The 21,230-nt window shown below is 37.2% G+C and overlaps 1 protein-coding gene and 1 pseudogene across 2 annotated transcripts in view; both read right to left on the bottom strand.

Moving 5' to 3' along the window:
- Positions 1-12,176, bottom strand: part of SEL1L2 (SEL1L2 adaptor subunit of SYVN1 ubiquitin ligase) — a 77,790-nt gene extending 65,614 nt beyond the window's left edge. For both annotated transcript variants that reach the window (XM_059407906.1, XM_059407908.1), the window contains exon 1: positions 12,014-12,176. The gene's annotated coding sequence lies outside the window, so the exon portion shown is untranslated. The remainder of the gene's footprint in view (positions 1-12,013) is intronic.
- LOC132022663 (transcription factor BTF3-like) lies at positions 7,484-8,328 on the bottom strand (annotated as a pseudogene).
- Positions 12,177-21,230: the final 9,054 nt, after the last annotated feature.

The following is a 21,230-nucleotide window of genomic DNA, read 5'->3' as shown; positions in this document are numbered from 1 at the left end:
AAAAAAAAAAAAAAAAAAAAGATGGCATGTAAGGCTCAGTTTCACACATATATGAAATTAAATGTTTTCCTCCCATTGAGCTGTCTTATGTCAATTTAATTAATAAAGCAACCAAAAGAACCTAGAAGAATAGAGGGAAAATGTTTCCTCCTTTATGCTCCCCTTATTTTTTAACCTCTGTATTTCAAGATCACCTTGCCTTTAGTCAGAATGTGGAAGCTACTACAAAAATTATCCTCTTCCTGTCTTCTGTGAAAGTGTCTGGAGGTTGGAGGAGATATTAAGATGCTTCTGATGGTAGGAGGGAGAGAGATGATCCTAGTCTGGGAAAGAGATGCAAGTTTCTGCAAATACAAAGTGGGAAGCAAGGCCTCTAGAGAAAGGGACTGCTTGGTGTACCCTAAAGAAAGGATCTTAGACACCAAGATCTCATCTCTCAGACTCCTTTGTCTGATTATTGACCATAAACCTTAGAACTATAAGATTCCAAGACAACATGAAAACCTGAGCAATGGGCATCTCCTAGAAAAGTAGCGTACATCTAGGATTGGAGGAGAGAATCTCCCTGAAAATTTTGCTCTCCCCAAGGCTCATTCTTCCTCCCTGACAACCTTTCTAAGACCTTGGGGAAAACACACAGAAAGAGTACCAATAACAACTTGCCTTTTGGGAATGGGGACAAAGAATTACTTTTTTAGGATTTAAAGAAATTAAAGTAATAGAATTTTACCTGCTACAATAATAGTATTTCTCAGACATTTGTATAACACATTACAGTTTTCAAGCCATTGTTATCAGTGTACAGTGTGGGAAGCTATTTGGAAAAAGAGTCAGCTTTACAGCCCTCATTCTACCCCCAGAGTGAGCGTGTACACCCCCACCCCAATACCTTCCACATCAGAGCACAGTGCCTCTTGAAGTCCATTATGACACTCAGTGAAACCTCTGATTAGGTGAATCATGCCTGAAACCATTTTAAAAGAGGCATTTTGAGATTTGATGCCTCATTAACAAGACCACAAAGATCTTTAAGTGGTTCCTGTTTTTCTTCTTCCTGACAAACCATCAGAGTTGTTCTTTTTTAAATTAAAAAAAAATGTTTTTAACTTAAAAGTTAATTTGCAATTATTTTGAATGCTTCAAGTTATCCAATCAATTCAGTAACACCAGACACTTTTAGCATTTAATTTTTGCTTTGAGTTATATGCTACCTATAGTCATGATTAGAGAGGAAAAATAATAAGAATAACCTACTAATCTGTGTTTGGAATAGCAACTGCTTCTATTACCATGCTTTCAAAGAGCAAGAATACATTTTGAAAGGTTGTCTGTGCATGCATATACATATGAGAAATGATTTACACTACAGATTTCTACTCACGGCTTTTACTTTAATTTGTAATTCTTTTTTTGGCTTCCCAAATGTATTGAAATACAAGTTTTCCTTACTATAAGAGTGCTCAACTGTCAGATAAAGTTATCTTGACAGCCCTTTAATTTCCTTTTTATGGTTTAACCATTTCCAAATTTGAGGAAAGCATAGTTAGGAAATGACTTGAGGAGACCATTCCGAGCTTGCACTAAAGGACCTTCCTGAATCTGGAATCCTCTGAACACCCAACTAGTGGATGCCTGTGTTCTGTCCTGATAAGGGATCTAAGCTGACTGGGAAAGTGGTGGGAATGACCCTTAGGAGTAAAAGAGAGCAGAGTAGGTGTGCCAGAGGAGTATTTCATACAGCAGCAAATATGGGAAGTGCTTCAACTAGATGACTTTGTATTTCAGTGTTTGTCAGAGACATATTTGTAAGAGTTCTTGACATATTATTACTTCTGCAGTCTTAATTATTATTTCATAACTATCTTGGATGCTATTACAGTATGAATTGTGAAGTCCTAATTCCCAGCATCTCAGAATGTGCCTGTATTTGGAGATAAGATCTTTAAAGGGATAATTAAGTTAAAATGAGGTCATTAGGGTGGGGTCCTAAGCCAATATGACTGATGTCCTTATAAGAAGAGAAAGAGACATCAGGGGCATACAGCACTAAAAAAAGGCCATGTAGGGACATACTGAGAAGGTGGCCATCCATAAACCAAGGAGAGAAGTCTCAGTATGAAACCAAACCTGCTGACACTTTGATCATGGACCGCCAGCCTTCAGAACTGTGAGAAAATAAATTTCTGCTTGTTAAGCCATCTTGCCTTTGGTATTTAATTATGATACCCCTAGCAAAATAATACAGATGCCAACTCTGGATTGCTTGGAAAACAAGCTGCTCCTTCTCCCTGTGGGAGGGATATACCCAGCTCAGCTTCCCATCAGATCAATGGCTATCTTTTAAAAGCAGGAAGGACCGTAATTTCCCATGGTCCTCCAATATTTCCAGGTGCTGGACATCTGACTTTCCCAGGCAGCTGGGTACCTAAGTAGACCACCTCTGACAAGGTCACTTTCTCATGATTATACTCAAGGTAGGCAGTTTAGTAGGCAGGCCTTCCATGTGTCCAGCAATCCTCAAACCCAGCACACCTCTCTGTGAGATGATGGAAGAACTGGGATGCTATGCCTTTTCTTGCAGACCCTCCTACTGTAAATTTCTCTAATCAAATCTATTCCTTAATCCCTGTTCCTTGTTGTTGTGGAATTCATGAAGAAGAATCCTCTTATTGAAAAAAAAGAAAAGAGGGCATCTGGGTGGCTGAGTGGGTTAAGCCGCTGCCTTCGGCTCAGGTCATGATCTTAGGGTCCTGGGATTGAGGCCCGCATCGGGCTCTCTGCTCAGCAGGGAGCCTGCTTCCCTCTCTCTCTGCCTGCCTCTCTGTCTACTTGTGATCTCTCTCTGTCAAATAAATAAATAAAATCTTTAAAAAAAAAAAAAAAGAAAGAAAAGAATCCTCTTATTGATAAGGAATAGAAGCAACAAAAACGGGCCCACTTGTTTGCTGCAGGAATTAATGAGAAAGAAAAGAGCTGGAAACAACTTATTCTCTGTCATTCATACATTTACTTGTCTATTTAACTGATATGAATTGAACACTTATCATGTGTTAGACACAATGCTAGATGTTGTATTTCCAAAGATAATGGAGACGAGGTCTCAGCCTGGTAGCAAAGACAGACCGGTTTCCCAAAAATTGCAATGCCATTGTAAAATGGTAGGCACTCTGTAATAAGGCACTGTGGGAGTACAGGAGCCTTGTTTGTTTGCAAGCAATAGAAACCTAATCTGATTGACTTAAGCAAAAGGAACTTACTGGGAGGCTGTTGAAATCTCATAGTCAATGGAGTCGGTCAGGAATCAAAGCTCTCTGGAAGCCGAGACAGAGGCTGCTACAGGATGGATTGAGATCCAATCCTTTTAGGATCTTCCCCTCTTTACTCCAGACTCCAGGATGATTCTGATGGGTCTAATTAGGGAAGACAAGCCTTCTTACAACGTTCCTGTAAGAATGTATCCAGTGGGGAACACTTATTTCCTCAAAAGGAAATTGGGATGGTGAGAAAAGTAAAATGGATGATGGGAATCTTCCAAACAGCAAACGCCCCCTTAGGCACCCTACTCTCACTAAGGGAGATAAAGAAATCTTCACAAATGAAAGGACACTTTAGATAGTTCTAGAAAGGTAGAAAGGTGTTTTTTCAGGCCAAGAAGATAAAACTGGCATTCCATTTGAAGGAAGCAATCTACACAAATGAACCACGGGTATGAAACGATAAGAAGGGGTGGTGTGTCCTAAATAAAGGGCCAGGGTGCCTGGGTGGCTCAGTTGGTTAAGCAGCTGCCTTCAGTTCAGGTCATGACCCCAGGGATCATGGGATTAAGCCCCATGTTGGCTCCCTGTTCAGTGGGGAGTCTGCTTCTCCCTCTGCCTCTTCTTGTTGCTCATGCTTTTTCTCTCTGTCTAAAATACAATGCAGCAGAGTACAATACAATACAATACAATACAATACAATACAATACAATACAAGAATGAGGGTTTGAAGGTCATGTTTGGCCATGTGATCCAGGCTCGCTGTGGGAGTAAGCAATACTGAGGGGAGTGAACAGAGAGGTGAAAAGGAAGTGGGAAAGGGAACTGAGGTCATTGTGAAGGTGAAGCCAAGTTTGTAGGAAAAAAAGAAGGGGCAGAAGTGGCAGGAAGGTGGTTTTGGTCAGACAATTATTTTTGAGTTTTAAATTATATTGGTGAAATACCTCTGCATGTGGATGGTAAATGACTGATGAGAAATAGAAACAAAGATTATTGGAACTGAGAAGGTCTAGCAAATAAGACAAAGTCTTTCACATGGACATTCAGCCCTGCAGGGTACTGGTGGCATATAACCATTAACTTACTGATGTGAGGGTGGCAGCCTAACTCCTTGCCTATGGAAAGAGGGGAAATCCTCTAATGCAATTCACTTTTTTTTTTTTTAAGATTTTAAAATTTTATTTATTTGACAAAGAGAGAGGTAGAGAGAGAGGGAACATAAGCAGGGGGAGTGGGAGAGGGAGAAGCAGGCATCCCGCTGATCAGGGAACCCGATGCAAGTCTCCATAGGTCCCAGGACGCTGGTATCATAACCTGAGCCGAAGGCAGACGCTTAACTACTGAGCGACCCAGGAACCCCACTTTTTTTTTTTTTTAAGATTTTATTTATTTATTTAAGAGAGAAAGCGTGAATGAGAGAGAGCAGAGCAGGGGAGAGGGGCAGTGGGAGTGGAAGAAGTAGACTGCCCAGCAAGCAGGGAACCTGATACGGGGCTTGATCCCAGGACCCTGAGATCATGACCTGAGCTAAAGGCTGACAATTAAGCAACTGAGTCACCCAGGTGCCTCGCAATTCACTCTTAAAGCCCTAAATTTCTCCTGAAACCCTCTCTTTGCCCAGCTCCTTCCCTTGCCCTATCCTGCATTCTTTACTCTCTTCTGTGCTTCACCACAAAATCTTAAACAAATACTATTTAAATCATCTAAAAATAGCAAAAGGAAAAAGAAAAATAGATTCATGATTTTGAATCTCAAATTATAGCTACCTCAGAAATGACATAAAGTTTCATTGAGGATTAAAGGAATTAAAAATTAAGCTAGGAGGGACGCCTGGGTGGCTCAGTTGGTTAAGCAGCTGCCTTCGGCTAGGGTCATGATCCCAGCATCCTGGGATGGAGTCCCACATCGGGCTCCTTGCTCAGCAGGGAGCCTGCTTCTCCCTCTGCCTCTGCCTGCCATTCTGTCTGCCTGTGCTCACTCTCTCCCCCTCTCTCCTTCTGATAAATAAAATCTTTAAAAAAAAAATTAAGCTAGGAGATAAACGTCCTTTAGTCTGATTAAAAATCAGGTGCTTTCAACATTAAAATGATACAAAGAGATGAAAATGGGAAGTTCTTTCCCTTGCAGAAAATCTTGCCTACACAGGCACTGTATCTTTCTTACTTAATTTCAACTGAATTTGATATAAACCAACTTCAGCTTCTGATTTTCTGAATAATGCTTCAGAAAAGCTCTTCACATTTGCCCTTAATGTGTGCCAGGAAGATACAATACCAGATAAGGAGGAAGAATAATGATCCATTACTAAAAATAACAGTCTATCTAAAAAAGAATGACTCAGCAAAGAGTTTAGTCAGATAAAGATGTAATCAACTCAAACGCACTTGCATAAGAGCACAGGGATTTACAATAATCAAGTTTATTCACACTGTCCCTAGATCATTGCTGTAAAACATAAACACCTCCAGTGGTAGTGCTAAGAAATGGTAGACAAATTGTGTTGTAAGTAGAACAGTATTTTCTCCTCAAATATCTACTAAGCAAAACTTGTAATAACAAGGACTCTGATTTTCAAAGACTAATTCATGGCCTAAAACTCTTTAAATTAGCAGAAAGAAATATGGTTTAGAAAAAGGGGTTGTCAAAACTAATAATTATAAGTTAAAATAAAAGCCAACATTTATAAGCCACTTAGGGATCAGGCAGGTTTTTTTTTACTGATGTTAAGAGCAAGGAGCTATTATTATTCTTGTTTTACAGATGAGGTGATATAGACACAGAGAGGTTAAGTAACTTGCCCAACGTCATACAGTTGGTACCAGGTAGTTAAGGATTCAAATACAGGCAGTCTGACAGTGCAGTCTGCTTAGAGCTAAACAAAATGCAGAATTATGTGAGAAACGCAAAGTCACTATTATTGAAAATTTTGAAAAAATGGGTCTAAAATATATTAAGAAATAAATTTATTGTAATTTATTTTAAGAATTTTAAACAATTGCTTATTTATGGTTACACTTCTTTTATTTAACATTATTGAGAGATGTGTTTCATATAAATCATCTTTTTCTCATTAGATGAGTCATATCCCTTTTTATTTTGATGGTTCTCTGACGGAAATCTGTCTAAAAATCTACAATATATCTATCTACCTTCCAACAGAAGATGATGAGCATGATTTAACCTGGTCTAGAGGATTCAGAGCATCATTATGCACACCTGATCATATGCAGTCCAGTTGGGTTGCACATGATTACTTAAGAAGACAGTGCTTGTGGGAGACCTTAATGGGAAGTCCTTCAGTAATGAGTGGGAGCAAAAGGGACAAGAGGAAGATGGTGACATGCTGTATTCTTACCCTCTGGGGGGTAAGAGTGCCTGCTCTCTGGGTAGATAATTAGCTGCACTTGCTAATTTGCATCATCTTTCATTATTGTTTCCCAAAGGGTAAATGGGATAATTTAAAGTGGTATACACGCGAACTTTAATATTTTGATAGTTAATATACTTTATATTCATCTATAGATTCTACTTGTCACAAGTGATACTCATTTTCATTTTTTTCTTCTAAAAAATTAACCATGAAATATTTAAAGTTGGGTAAAAGATTAGAAGGTATACTTATCAAAATTTTGAGTGACAGAAAACTAGGAGAGAATAACTGATGAATTAATTGATGTCATCGATAGGTTGGAATAATAGTCCAAAGTGAACACAATGAAACTTAATAGACATTGGTGAAAAATCTTATACCTAGATTCAAAAATTTAGATGAACACATAGGGATCAGGAGATACTTGGCTGTGATTGTCAATTTTATCTGTCTACTTGGCTAGGCTACACTCCTGTTATTAAATCAAACACTAATCTACTTGTTGCTGTGAGGGTATTTTGTAGATGTGATTAATACCCACAAGCAGGTGACTTTAAGTAAAGGAGATAAGCTGGGTTTGCCTGATTTAATCAGTTAAAAGGTTTTAAGAATTGTACTGAGGTTTCCCTGAAGAAGAAAAAATTCAGCTCCTTCCAGAGAGTTCCAGCCTGCTCTTCTTGACAAACTACCTTCTGGATTCGGACTTGCCTAGCCAGCTACCATAATCAAATCAGCCAATTCCTTGTAATAAATCCTTTAATATATATCTTCTACTGGTTCTTTTTTTCTAGTTGAATGCTGAATAATACACAGGCTTAGTACTTTTGGATGAGAAAAAGATTTTTTCCTAGGCAAAGAACTTTATTAATCTTGTTTCAAACTTTATTCCCAGGCTTCTTCAGCTTAATAAGCTGCAAAGAATGAATTGTGTATAAGCAAAAACTGAAAAGAGCTGCAGTGTCCAAGGGGCTTGGGCTTAAAAATATTAGAGATCTAGATTTTATCAGATCCATGAACAAAATTTTAAAAAGCAGTCATAATATAAAATAGCAGCTCCCAGTAACTTCTTTAAGTTTTATTTTCTTCAGAAGTTTACTCAATTTAGTTTGCTTCATTCTTGGAAGCTTCATCAAAATTCTCCACAAGATCTGGAACTTCATCATGATCATCCTCTCCGGTAGCAAGTGGTGCTTTTCCATCCACAGATTGTTTGGGCAGAGCTTCAGCCAGTCTTCTTAAACTAGTCAGACTGTCTGCACCAAGTTGGTTTAAGATACTGGGTAGCATTTCTGTCAGCTGCTTTGTCTCAACATGGCCTGTAAGGGTGAAAGTGTTCGCTGCCAGCGATGCCTGAACTTTGGGGTTGTTAAAGTGGATCACTGTTCCTTGTGAACATATTCACTTCTTCAATACCAGAGATATTGTTTACCCCTAACTTCTTTAAGGAGAACTGAAGTTTTTTTTTATCATCTGCTGTAGCTGTTCTATGAACCACCTTCTTCTTTCCGCGAGCAGTTCCTTTCCCACCAATGCGCACTTGTGCTTGCAGTTTGGCGAGTTTCTCCTGGTTCATGATAGTTTCTTTCATCTTGTTGGAGCGGAAATGGGGCCGCGCGGGGGACTAGGGTTGGCGCTCAGGGGGTCTCGGGCGGACCAGCTGAGATTAGGTGCACACACGCGGGGACGCAAGATGGCAGCTAGAGCGAGAAAAAGATTTCAATTCGCTCTAAGCTTGTTAAGAATCATCACTGTGAGTGGGTGCCCAAAACAACAAACAGGATCTTGGAAACAATATACACAAGATACACTATTTGGAGAGGGAGGGCAACAACTCCAGTGAAGGAGTCCATAGAGGAGTTGTTCTGTCCAACTCCTCTGCCATAATTTAATACAGACTAACACCTAATATGACTGAAGGAAGCAGTTCTGGTTTAATGTTAATAACTCTGTAAGAAATAAATGTATTAAATAATGTCATAAGCTGCATTGTATGATATTGTGAGCTTAGTCACAGGCATCTACCCAGGAGCTGCCATAAATATCTGATGAAAAATACTACACTAGATAACCTCCAAATTTCCCTAATTAATTCTACAGTTCTGTAACTTTTATTTTTATTATTATTATTATTTTTTTTTTTAAAGATTTTATTTATTTATTTGACAGAGAGAGAGATCACAAGTAGGCAGAGAGGCAGGCAGAGAGAGAGAGGGGGAAGCAGGCTCCCTGCTGAGCAGAGAGCCTGATGTGGGGCTCAATCCCAGGACCCTGAGACCATGACCTGAGCCGAAGGCAGAGGCTTAACCTGCTGAGCCACCCAGGTGCCCTATAATTTTACTTTTAATACCTACGCTTCTATTGTATGCTGCTAAAAGTCCTCATACTTGTAGTTCATGCTAATTTTCCTTGTCTAGAAAATCTGGTTTGTTGGATGTCTTCTTACTCGCTTTCTAGATCCACTCCATCCTTCTCTATGCCCTGGGACATTAACCCATGTGGACTGCACTAATGGGCTTCCTTCCCCTCGGGCTTCTGATTAGGTTTGGTTGACAGGCAGCAGTAGGCAGTATGAAGGGAAGAGAGTGAGGTAGTGATATTTATTCCCTGGCTGCCCAGTCTGGTTTGCTGCATGCTGGCTTAATCCCTTGACCTGAGGTCATAGGTCTGTTAGAGAGCTCCCTCCAACATACCTCTGGGTTTCTTTCTCAGCATTCTAGTAGCCACTATAGCCGTCACCCTTCAGGCCCAGGGTGCTAATGCCATTGGTGTTACTAGCCTGGGGATTACTTTGCAGTTTCCTTTCATCCTGTCTACACTTTCAGAAATAGACCCTTTATTAAACTTGTCTCAAATGACTCAATTTAAATGTGTCATTTGCTTCCTGTCAGAACTCTACCTGGTACATCAAGTAACTCTTCAGCTGAGCAGTGAAGCAGTCTTTTAGAGTAAATATGGAGGAAGATAGTCTTAAAATATTAAGATTATAAAAAAATATATCAAAGCAAGAATCTCATAAAAAATTATCAACTAGAAAGAAGAGTCCTTTCGGTTCCAAAACTAATCTCTCTCTCCTCTGGAATCCCTTAGTTCTCAATTTCTATCTGTTGCCCTTATTAGTCATGATCACCTTTCTATATGTACTTCTGTTAAAAAGAAAAATTTTCTGATTTATGTAAATCTTCAGAAATGGATATTATGACTGTTATAAGACAGGGCTTCTCAAATGTCTGTGGGATATTTAGATAACCTGTGATGAATGCAGGTATATTCTCTAGAGGTCTGGAAAGAAGGAAGGCATTTTTTTGAAGTCTTAGATATGATATCAAAATATGAATTTTGAAATCTATTGCATACATTATAGAAGTTAGTTGTTTTCAACTATTCACTTCCCTTTAAACCTTCAAGTAAATTTGGGGCTCAGGAAATTGCAGCATCTTTATCATATAGTTCAATATTTGCTCAAAGCCATATTGAGAAGCATAAGATTAAAATTTCTTGATATTGTCAGCTTACTTTTGTGAGAGGCATACAGCATAATGGTTAAAACCTAGAGGATTTTGGCACCAGACCATCTCAGTTCAAATCCTAGTTTTCCTACTAAATATTTTCTGTGATGTTAAGCAAATTATTGTTCTATGCTGTAGGTTTCACATCTTATAAAGTAGAGATAATAGAACCTATCTTAAAATTGGGTAAAACACTTAAAACAATATGGAAAATGCTTAATTAGAGATAGCTTATTATTTATTATTCTTAAGTATAATATAACCACTTCCACATAAGGGAAAGAGTTCTTTTTTGAGGGGTGGCATTACTTTCCCTTTTATTTTTTATTTTATTTTTTAAATTCCAGAGTAATTAACATACAGTTTTATATTAGTTTCAAGTGTACAATATAGTACTCTTTTTGACAGCAGAAGCTTCCTCAACAGTCTCTACTTACCTTACTTGCCAAATAAATCAATCCTTTTCATTTCTTCTATCAAACTTAACTTATTTACTGATGTCCACAGCACACTGAATGCTAGCAGATTGTAGGATTCTCTTTAGTAAATGTGTACATTTCTGTTCCCCAACCTTGCATGCTTACCAAAGATCAGGAGTGTTTGTTCCCAAACTTATCTGTGTCAGGTTTACTGTTTATTATAACTAAGGATTTAATTAAATACCTGTAAACTGATTACATATAAGTGCAAAAAGAAAATGTGTTTCTATGTAATGTTATTGAAAAACAGTGAGAGCCATTAAAAATGATCCACTTTAATTAAAGGTGAAGCATCTATAAATGACTGAGGAAAAAGTCTGAAAATATCTGGAAGGGTTCTGCTCACAGAATGTTCCATAAGTGTCTTTAGTTTCTTGTTTCTTTAAAAACTGGACTTGGGAAATCATAGATGATGCATTTGAGTGTGGTTTATATTAGAAAAGCTACTAGTAGCATTTCAGTATTCAGTATTTCAGTAGATCAATGCTAAATAACAGGCAAGTTGTATTTCTATGTCAAAAAATGGTCAAGTGAATGTTTCAATGTATATGATTTAGATTTAAAATAAATTTAAGATATTTACATACTTTTATAATGCAATTAAAAACTGATATTATTAACTTTTCTCTGCCATAGAAGTTTCCCTCTCTTAAATAAGATGTTAATAAAGTAGAAGTTCATATGTATCTGTTATAAAAGATATATATCAACTTAAATACTAAAAATGATTCCTAAATTTTATAATTGAGGGCAAGTTAACTCCTATACATAGTAGTTATGGAAAACATTGTTTATATTTTCTAGTTCCTTCTTGCATCCAGAGAAATCTATCAACTAACTGGCTATGCTTTACTAGGAAGAATTCTAGATTGCTAGACCAGAAAAAAAAAAAGATGGCACTATATCAATTTTGGTTTTGTCTAAAGTCTGAGTGTTTCTATTAGCAGAATAACTAATAAATGCTTTATCCACATAATTTTGGAGATTTTTTTTTTTATCCAGGAGTTCTAATTATCAGCCTTGCTTATTACCATCAGAACAAATTCTGAATCTAAAAGAAGCTGACAAAATTTAAAGCTTTTGTGTGTATGAATATTTATGACTATATTCTAACACTTTTCAGAAAGTAGCTCTAAAATTTTATTTTAGATTACATGAAGTCGTTTTTAATTTACATGGTAGAGGGAATTCTACCTATAATAATTTTTTTAAAAGATTTTCTTATTTATTTGAGAGAGAGAGGGAGAGAGAGTTTGGAGAGAGAGGCAGAGAATCCTTAAGCAGACTCCGTGTTGAGCCCTGAGGCTTGATACGAGGACCCCAAGATCATGATCTAAGCTGAAACCAAGAGTCAAATACTCTTGGTTTCAAGACTGACTGAGTCACCCAGGTGCTCCTACTTACAATGATTTGTATTTCTTTTTGAGATATCTTTATTTTGAATTCCTTTTATTCTTAATTTACGTTGAATCTTCTTTTTTCCTAAAGCATTTTCTCTTTGATAGATCACTTTAATCAATTTTCTTCGTTCCAATATGTGTGATAAAAATTGTTTGAGTTCGTTCACTGATACCTACAAAAGAAAAGATTTTTGCTCATTTTTTCATGGGTAACTTTTCAAAATGATACAAGAATATGAAAATTTTATCTGTTCATCTCATAAATACTATTTAATGCAATCACTCTAATTCCTGCTTATTTTAAATCCAAATGATGATTCACTTCACTTTAAGAATTCATATCTTTTATGAATAAAAACCTTTTAAACCTCTTGCATTTTCATCTGAACTTCAGAGCCACACATTAAAACCTGAATGTTATCAATAAAATAAAATGGTAGGAGAATTTAACCAATTTTACCCTTCTAGTGGTAAGTCGTCATGGTAATATAAATTGTGTGAGCTAAAAAAAAGGAAGATGTTGGTATTCCTTATACATTACAACAAATTTATAATGGTAGTATAGAGATAGTATAGAATATATACTGGTAGATAGTATAGAAAATCTTGTCACTGTATGGAGAAAAATCTTAAAAAATGTTTTCCAAAGTACTTTCCAGAAGTTATATAATTAATCTATTTTAACTAAGGAAAGAGATTTGGAAGGATTGTTTTTGAGTAGTAGAAAATAATGAAGATTTTAAGAGAGAAGATTGAAAAGCTTTATGGAAATACATGTTCATAATTTATATATATACTTTTTTAGGAAAAATTATATTTGGAGACAAAAAAAATTCCTTTATTTGTCAACCACTACTTCCAAGAAGAGTAAAGGTTTTTTGTTTGCCTTTTTATACAGTATCACAATTTAAACTTCCTCTTTTCAAGATCACTTTCTGGAATGCCTAAAATGCTTTCCTCTGTAGTAGCAAAGGCATCTGAACAGTGGCTCAGAGGTTAGAGCCTGTAGAGACATGGAGTCACGAAAGGACTTATAAAAAAAAACCCAGCAAACCAGCTATATTGAGATATAATTCACATATTGTAATTATACATGTATAATTGCACGTTTAAAGTGTACAGCTCAATGGTGTTTAGACTACTCACAGAAGTGTGTGACTAGCACCACAGTCAATTTTAGAACATTTTTATCACCTCGAGAAGAAATCATGAATCCTTTAGTTATTAGCCTTCCTATTCTCCCCTTCCCCTACCCCCAGCCTCAACAACGACTAATCTGTGCTTTGTCTCAATGGAGTCCCCTATTCTGGATTTTCATATGAATGAAATCATATCGTATATAATATACTATATGGGTTTTTGTGACTGACTTCTTTCACTTAACATTTTCCAGACTGACCCCATGTTAGCAGCTTATTTATTTTTTTTAAGATTTTACTTATTTATTTGACAGAGATCACAAGTAGACAGAGAGGCAGAGAGAGAGAGGGAAGCAGGCTCAGTACCCTGAGATCATGACCCTCGAGAGCCCAAGGCAGAGGCTTAACCCACTGAGACAACCAGGTGCCCCAGCTTATCTCTTTTTATGGCTGAATAATACTCCTTACATGGATATTCTACATTTTCTTCATACATTTGCCTGCTGATGGACATTTGAGCTGTTTCCAACTTTTAGCTAAAATGAATAATGGTGCTATAAACATTCATGTACAAGTTGATGTGTGGGTATGGAAGGACTTTAAATGTGATACTTCTTATTGAAGGGTGGCCAGATTAAGCAATTACAAAGACAAAATGCCCAGTTAAATTTGAATTTCACACAAGCAGTAAATTTTTTTAAAAGTGTAAGAATGTAACCAATATTGCATGTTAATAGACAGACCCAGTGTATAAAATGCTCAAAATCAATGGGTGGGTGTTCAAGTCAGTGGCAGCTCTGCTCTGTGCTGTTGTTTAGAGACCCAGGCAGGATGAGCCTCTGCCAAGTTTCAGCATGTGGATTCAAGGTTTCCCTGAGCATTTAAATCTAGCAGACAGAAAGGGAAAGAACATAGAAGATCATGTACAGAAAGGGGTTTTATTTTGTTTCATCTGGTTTGCTCCTTTTTTTTTTTCTTCAATAGGCCAGACCTGGAAGTGGCAAAGGGTGGCATTGATTTTCCATTGGCTGAAACTATCACATGGCATCACCCAAATGCACAGGGAGAATGGAAACATAACATACCTGGGTATCATGAAGAAGAGCACGTGGACTTTGATGAACCTCCAGCATTCTTTGGTATAACTGGGTGAACATATGTCATTGCCATTAAAAGAAATGCAATGTTTCAATTTAAAAATAGTCAACAGCTTTGTCGAAGAGGCAGTTACAAGTCTGGCAAATGCCTCTGATTGTCTGGTGTCATTTCTCCTATCTCCTCCTTCTACAGAGGCCATTGCTTCAAGGTTTTGATTCCTTTCCCACCTGGTAGGAGTGGGCAGAACAACTGCCAACCAGTGTGTTAGGGAGCCCAGCAGACAGAGAGCCTTTCTCTAATCCTGGAAGGCGCCCAGAGATTACATAATTCCAATAATAAGTATTAATTAAGTGTTTATCTCAGGCCCTGTTCTAAGAACTGGGGAGACCGTCATAAACAAAAAAAATTCCCTGCACTCAAAAGCTAATGTTCTGGTGGGGAAGATAATAGACAACTAATCAATGGTTAAAAGCAGGTTGTTGTTGTTGTTAAGAGTACAGATGGAATTGATAAAAGTTGGTGTTATTTGGTATAGGATGGTTAGGGACAAGTTCTCTGATAACTTTTGAATAGATCCCTATGAGGGTAAGGAGAGAGTTAGTTCTACAAATACCACAGGGAAGACTTCTGGCAGAGGAAACAGTAAAAGCAAAGGCCCTGAGGCATGAGCATACTAGTGTGGTAGTGAGATGGTGCAGCTGCTGCAGATTGGGAGCGGGGGAGTAGTAAATAAGACAGAGGGAGCTCTGAGGCTGGCATCAGGATTCTAAACTGCGTTCTGTGTGAAGGGCAGACTTTTGGAGGGTTCTGAGTAGAACAGCGATAATGACTGACTTACATTTCAAAAAGATCACTGTGGCTGCTGTATAGAGAATATTATGTGTTGGAGAAAGGGTGGGAAAGAGAGGTTGCTGAAATGAACTGGGTGAGAGTTGATGGCCATGAAGTAAGAAAATGGTAGGGGGAAGTGGTGATAGTGGTTGGTTTCTGAATGTATTCAGAGGTATTACTGGCAGGATTTTCTGTTGAAGGATTTATAATGTATATTCTAGTTTTCAAGCAGTAAACCCAATGGAAGTCTGTTTCTAAACGTATGTGCTTGGGAAGTGTTTTTAAACTCCTAAGGGCCATTAAAGATTAACCACAACTCTCAATCAGAGTGACATGATGTTCCAAAAATGCCTTACCTAGCTCTCCTGCCTCTTCGCTCCCTGTCTCCTGAAGATTCATGGCTGGATGATTTTTTCTTATGCATCTGTTTGAACATATCACTGCCCAACTCAGAAACCCTCAGTTCTCAGTGACAACATGATAAAATCAAAATTGTTTGGACAGAATCTAAGGTTCTTCTTAGTCTAGCTTAAAAATGACACAGTAACCTTACTTCTAATGACTCCCACACCTACATGGACATCCACAACCAAACTCTTCTACTCCCTGCTTCCCAAATAGAAGAGCTTCTTTCTTACTTTCTCATTCTTGCTTATTCAGTTTTCATTGCTTCCTCTTTTCTATTATCTCAAATATCACTCCTATTCCTAGGCCTACCTCAAATTCCTTCTACCCAAAGCCCTCCATTCCACTCTTCAACAGTGATCTTGCTTCCCTCCCACCTTACAGTGCCTTCCCGTCTTGGTTAGCAGTAGCTCACTGCTCTATGGTCTCTCCAGCTGAGATCATTCCAGAGCATACATTTCACATTTTATCTGCTCAATTAATTACAGATGCTTCATAAAATTTTTTGTATAGTTCTCATCTCAAGTAGAATGTAAAGGGTAATCCTTGAGTAAAGGGGATCCTAATGAATGTGTGGATTTCTTTATTTGGGGGAACTCTCTTGTTTTCTTAAAGCCCAGGAAAGGTAGAAGCATCCTCTCCTAAGTGAGACTAACCATCTGTGGGCTTGGAGAAAAGAAAGTTTGAATTTATCTTACCGTACATTGAATCTTAATTTATTTGTGGCTAGATCATGCTTTTTAATGGCTAGATGCATTTCTATTCTACTTTGCCTGAAAGCAAAAACAAACACACAACGACAATACTGGGATGCAGAATACATTTTTAATAGCTTCCTGTTTAAAAGAGTAAGCTGTCTGCTAAGGCTAGAGGTTTGACTTAAGGTTTTTTTTTTGGTTGTTGTTGTTTTTGTTTGTTTGGTTTTTTGCTTTGACTTAAGGTTTTTCACATTGTTTTGTTCGGATGGTAATTAATAAGTTTTATTCTTAAAACAACACAAAAGTTTACTTTTTAAACACAGAAACTTTAACATATGAACAGATAACTTATTCACAATTGTTCAACATAATTACTTATACTCCAAAATAAATTTGTTAGAAATTTTAAAAATTTCATTTATATTTCCTTCTTAGTATTTTTTTGCTCACCACTAATTAACTGTGTCTAACTGTGGGCAAGTTAATTAACTCCTCTGTGGCTCAGTTTAAAATAAACACAAATAGTAAACATAAATGTAAAATGGGGGGTAATAATATTGCCTAAATCATTGGATTATTGTGAGGATCATGTAAATTAATACATGTGAAAAGCCCTGTATATAGAAAATACTCCATAAATATTAGCTATTATGATTATTATTATATTGACTATATACAGACTCAATGTAAATAAATGTTACTGCTTTTCTGTTTCAGATTCTAAACCACTAGGACCTAGATATTTTGGCTATTTAATTTGCTCTGTTCATCAGTGAACTAAGATGTTTTCAGCCTGGGGAATCAGTAAACATTATTATTATTATTATTGAAATATAGTTTTTTAATCTCCTAAGCAGAATATCTAAATACCTTTTCATTAGCAGAAAATATATATTTTTTTAGCAGAAAATATTTTTATACTATATATTTTTCTGGACTAATTTCACTTAAGGACAGTAAACAACAATTTCAGCATATCGTTGGACCCCACTGTTGCTAGAAATGTCTTTGATGCTGAATATAAGTTAGCCCCCAAATTTTCAATAGCAACAACACAACTAGTGTTAATAGGACTTTAATAGCCTCCTCAAATAATTTCTGGGAGGCAGCAGGTATGAAACAATCAAGTAATGAACCAATCTGTTCTTTAAGAGCTGTAAGAATCAGTGATTCATTCATTCAGTATATTTATGCTGGGCATTCACTAGGAATTGGAAGGTAGAATGGCAAATTAGACAGGGGAATCTGTCTGATCTTATGGAACTTCCATTTGTCTGTGAGAAAGCAATAGCCAGTAAACAAATAAATGAACAAGTTAATATCAGGTGTCAATACATGCTATGAAAAGATTAAAACAAGGAGCTGTAAAGAGTGAAATACAGGATGAGGAAGGGTTGGTGCATAGCTAATTTAGACTGGATGCCCAAGAAAAGCCTCATGAAGAGGTGACTTTGAAGCCAAGAATTTAATGACAAGAAAGCAGTCCTGCATAGTTAGGTGGCAGAGCATTTTAGGCAGAGATAACAGTAAGTACCAATGTTCTAAAGTGGGGGCAAATTTGTATGGTCTAGGAATAAGGCCCACGTAGCTGAATGAGTATGAGTTAAGGGAAGAATTATAGAAGAGAAAGAGAGAGAGAGAAGTAGGGGGTCACATCACAAGGGATATGGTAAAGAGTAAGTATTTTATTAAAGAGATAAGAGGAAGAAACCAGAGGGTTTTAAGTGACATACCCTGATTTATATTTTAGAAAGAAAGAAAGAACATTTTGGCTGACATGTGAGGAGCAGAACTGCACAGGATTAAGAGTGGGAGGGAGCAAGAAGAATGGTTCAGAGACTACTGCAGTCAACCAGGTGAGGGATGATGAGATTTGAAGTGCAGAAGCAATGGAGGTACACTACTTAGGCAAACTTAGGATATGTTTTGGAAATAGTGCAGCTGGGGAATGGATATGGATCAGATGTAGGAATAAGAGAAAGGATAAAGTCAAAGATAACTTCTTGTCTTTTGACGAGACCAGTTGAGTGGATGGAGATTCCAATTACACAGATGAAGAAGAATGGTGAGCGAGGGTGAATTTTTGAGGAGGGAATCCATCTCATCCCACTAGACACACAACTCTATATATGGTAATGACTCCAAACTGGTTTTCTGGTTTTTTTTTGTTTGTTTGTTATTGTTGTTTTTGTTTTTGTTTTTGTCTTAGAGGAGTAAGTGTGAGCCATGTTTGCTTTGGAATGAGAAATGAGTATCATTCCTTGCAAATGAGAGATAGATGAGAAGTTAAAGAAGGACTGGTGGGTAAGGATTTTTTGCCTGTCAGTGCCTTGTGTTCCTTAGGGCTAAACAAAGGCTTTCTTGCTTTCCTTAACTAACTATGTCCCTTTTTCTTTCCCGGCTCACATGCCCCAAAATAGTGACTGTTCCTTGGCACTGTGTAATACCCTAAATTCTGCTGAAAAATTTCTCTGGAAAAAGACCACATGGAAGGTAAGCGCTTATTGAAGGCATCAGTGAGGACAATAGGAATGGCAAAACAAGAATAGCTCAGCACCTCCTCATTAGTGGCCCTTGTCTAGGTCAATGAATGAGGTGTTACAGGGTTATGGAAGAGACAGCAATACAGTATGCTATATTTGGTTTGGCAAGAGGGAGGAATTGAATTTCTACTTCCTCCACGATATACAGATGTGGATTCTATATCTTATGTTTAGGTCACTATATTTCTAAAGAGTATGAACATTAGTGCTCCAGGCATTATCAGAGTTAAGCCAAGTTATGGAGAAAGGCAAGAGGATGTGGAAAAAAAGAAGAATTTTCTTTTCAGGTTTCCCTAGGTTATTGGTTCTCAGAGGAAGGTCCCTGGAATGACAACACCAAACATCACGTGGGAATCAGTTAGAAATGCAAATTCTCAGTTCCACTCAAGGTCTACAGAAGCAGAAACTTTGAGGGTAAAACTCAGTACTATGTGTTTTAACAAGTCCTTCAGGTGATTCAGATATATGCTAAAGTTTGGAACTCTTGCCCTAGGTAAAATTGAAGAAGGTAGTCAGCCAAATAAAGTGGAATTAAAATACATAAATAAAATACAATAAAAATTTATATCACTCATCAGACAGTGAAAATATCTACACATAGCAAAAATTCACACTGATGTTGTCTGGATTATGGTTTTATTTATTTATTTTTAAAGATTTTATTTATTTATTTGACAGACAGACTTCAGAAGTAGGCAGAGAGGCAGGCAGAGAGAGGGGAAAGCAGGCTCCTGCTGAGCAGAGAGCCTGATGCGGGGCTCGATCCCAGGACGCTGGGATCATGACCTGAGCCGAAGGCAGAGGCTTTAACCCACTGAGCCACCCAGGCGCCCCTGGTTTTATTTATTTTTAAATATTTTATTTGCTTATTTGTCAAAGAGAAAGAGAGGGAGAGAGGGAGCACAAGCAGGGGAAGTGGCAGGCAGAGGGATAAGCAGGCTCCCTGCTGAGCAAGGAACCCTTGTGGGACTTGGGCCCAGGACCATGGGATCATGACCTGACCCAAAGACAGATGCTTAACTGACTGAGCCATCCTAGTGTCCCTAAATTATGGTTTTAATCAGCCATTTAAGGTATATCAGAGATTATTCAAGCTTTCTAGGTTGTCTTAAATGAATGTATATATATTTGGAAAAAAGAGTGTCACTTTTGAAGTTGTAAATCTCACTGTTTTAGTAGTTTTTCTTCCTTACTGTAAGATGCTATTTATGAGATGCTTATATTGAAGCGAAGATGTTTTTAGTGATGGTCTTAGTGTTTTTCATTTTGCCTAAAGTATTTTCAGTTAAGAATATAAAAAAAATCTTAGAATACTTTTTCCTATTATGCCTAGAATTTTTAAAAAGATTTTATTTATTTATTTATCAGAGACAGAGCACAAGTAGGTAGAGCAGCAGGCAAAGGGAGAAACAGGCTCTCCACTGAGGAGGGACACTGATGTGGCACTCGATCACAGGACCCTGGGATCATGACCTGAGCTGAAGACAGACACTTAACCAAGTGAGCCACCCAGGCATACCCCTAAGATTTTAAAATTTTTTTTTAAAGTTAAAATTTTTAGTATTTTTTAAATTAAAAAAAAAAAGAAATATGGCAACAGCCACCTGTAATTTAAAGGAATAGTTAACTCTTAGAAGAAATAATTCATTCATCAATGAAAACTTTTTTTTTTTTTGGGAAAAGACAATGCTAATTATTTTATTGCGTATTTGCATATCTATCTTCTACAGGCATCAAATGACAATAGTCAAGAGCTATTCAAAGATGATTTTTAAAATGTAGAAAAATGGTAAAGTAGAAAGTGAAAGGGGAAAAATAAAATAGCATTAGTAATACTAATAATATAGTGCTAGCATGACACTTCTGACAATTGATAAATGCACTATAAGGGTACTTTTCTGAAGTTAAGAGAACATTAAGATGGTGGTGGGTATTGTGGAGGGCACGTATTACATGGAGCACTGGGTGTGGTGCATAAACAATGAATTCTAGTACACCGAAAAGTAATTTAAAAAATTAAAGAAAGAGACAGAACATTAAGAACTTATACATACTAGAATATTTATATTCTACATTTGTACATGCAAGGAGCAGAAAGTTACAGTTAAATATTTTATTTATTTATTTATTTGTCAGAGAGGAAGAGAGAGAGAGAGCGCACAAGCAGGCAGAGATGGAAAGAGAAGCAGGCTCCCTTCTGAGCAAGGAGCCGGATGTGGGACTCGGTCCCAGGACCTTGGGATCATGACCTGAGCTGAAGGCAGCGGCTTAACCCACTGAGCCACCCAGGCATCCCAGAAAATTATATTTAAACAAATAGCCATATTAGGTATTCATGGTACAGGTTATATATAGATTATTAAAATCAAAAGGAAATCCTAGAAAACTATTTTTTGTCATTAATTTCAGCACTTTTTTCTCATAAATTTCATTAAAGTTACTGACGAGTAGTTTCTGTTCTGTATCTGATACAAATATTGCTGAGCAGTGATATTCTTTCATTTACA

Source organism: Mustela nigripes, chromosome 7 (assembly GCF_022355385.1).
Source record: "Mustela nigripes isolate SB6536 chromosome 7, MUSNIG.SB6536, whole genome shotgun sequence".
NCBI classification, from domain to species: Eukaryota; Metazoa; Chordata; class Mammalia; order Carnivora; family Mustelidae; genus Mustela; species Mustela nigripes.
This window is presented reverse-complemented; position numbering and strand designations above follow the sequence as displayed.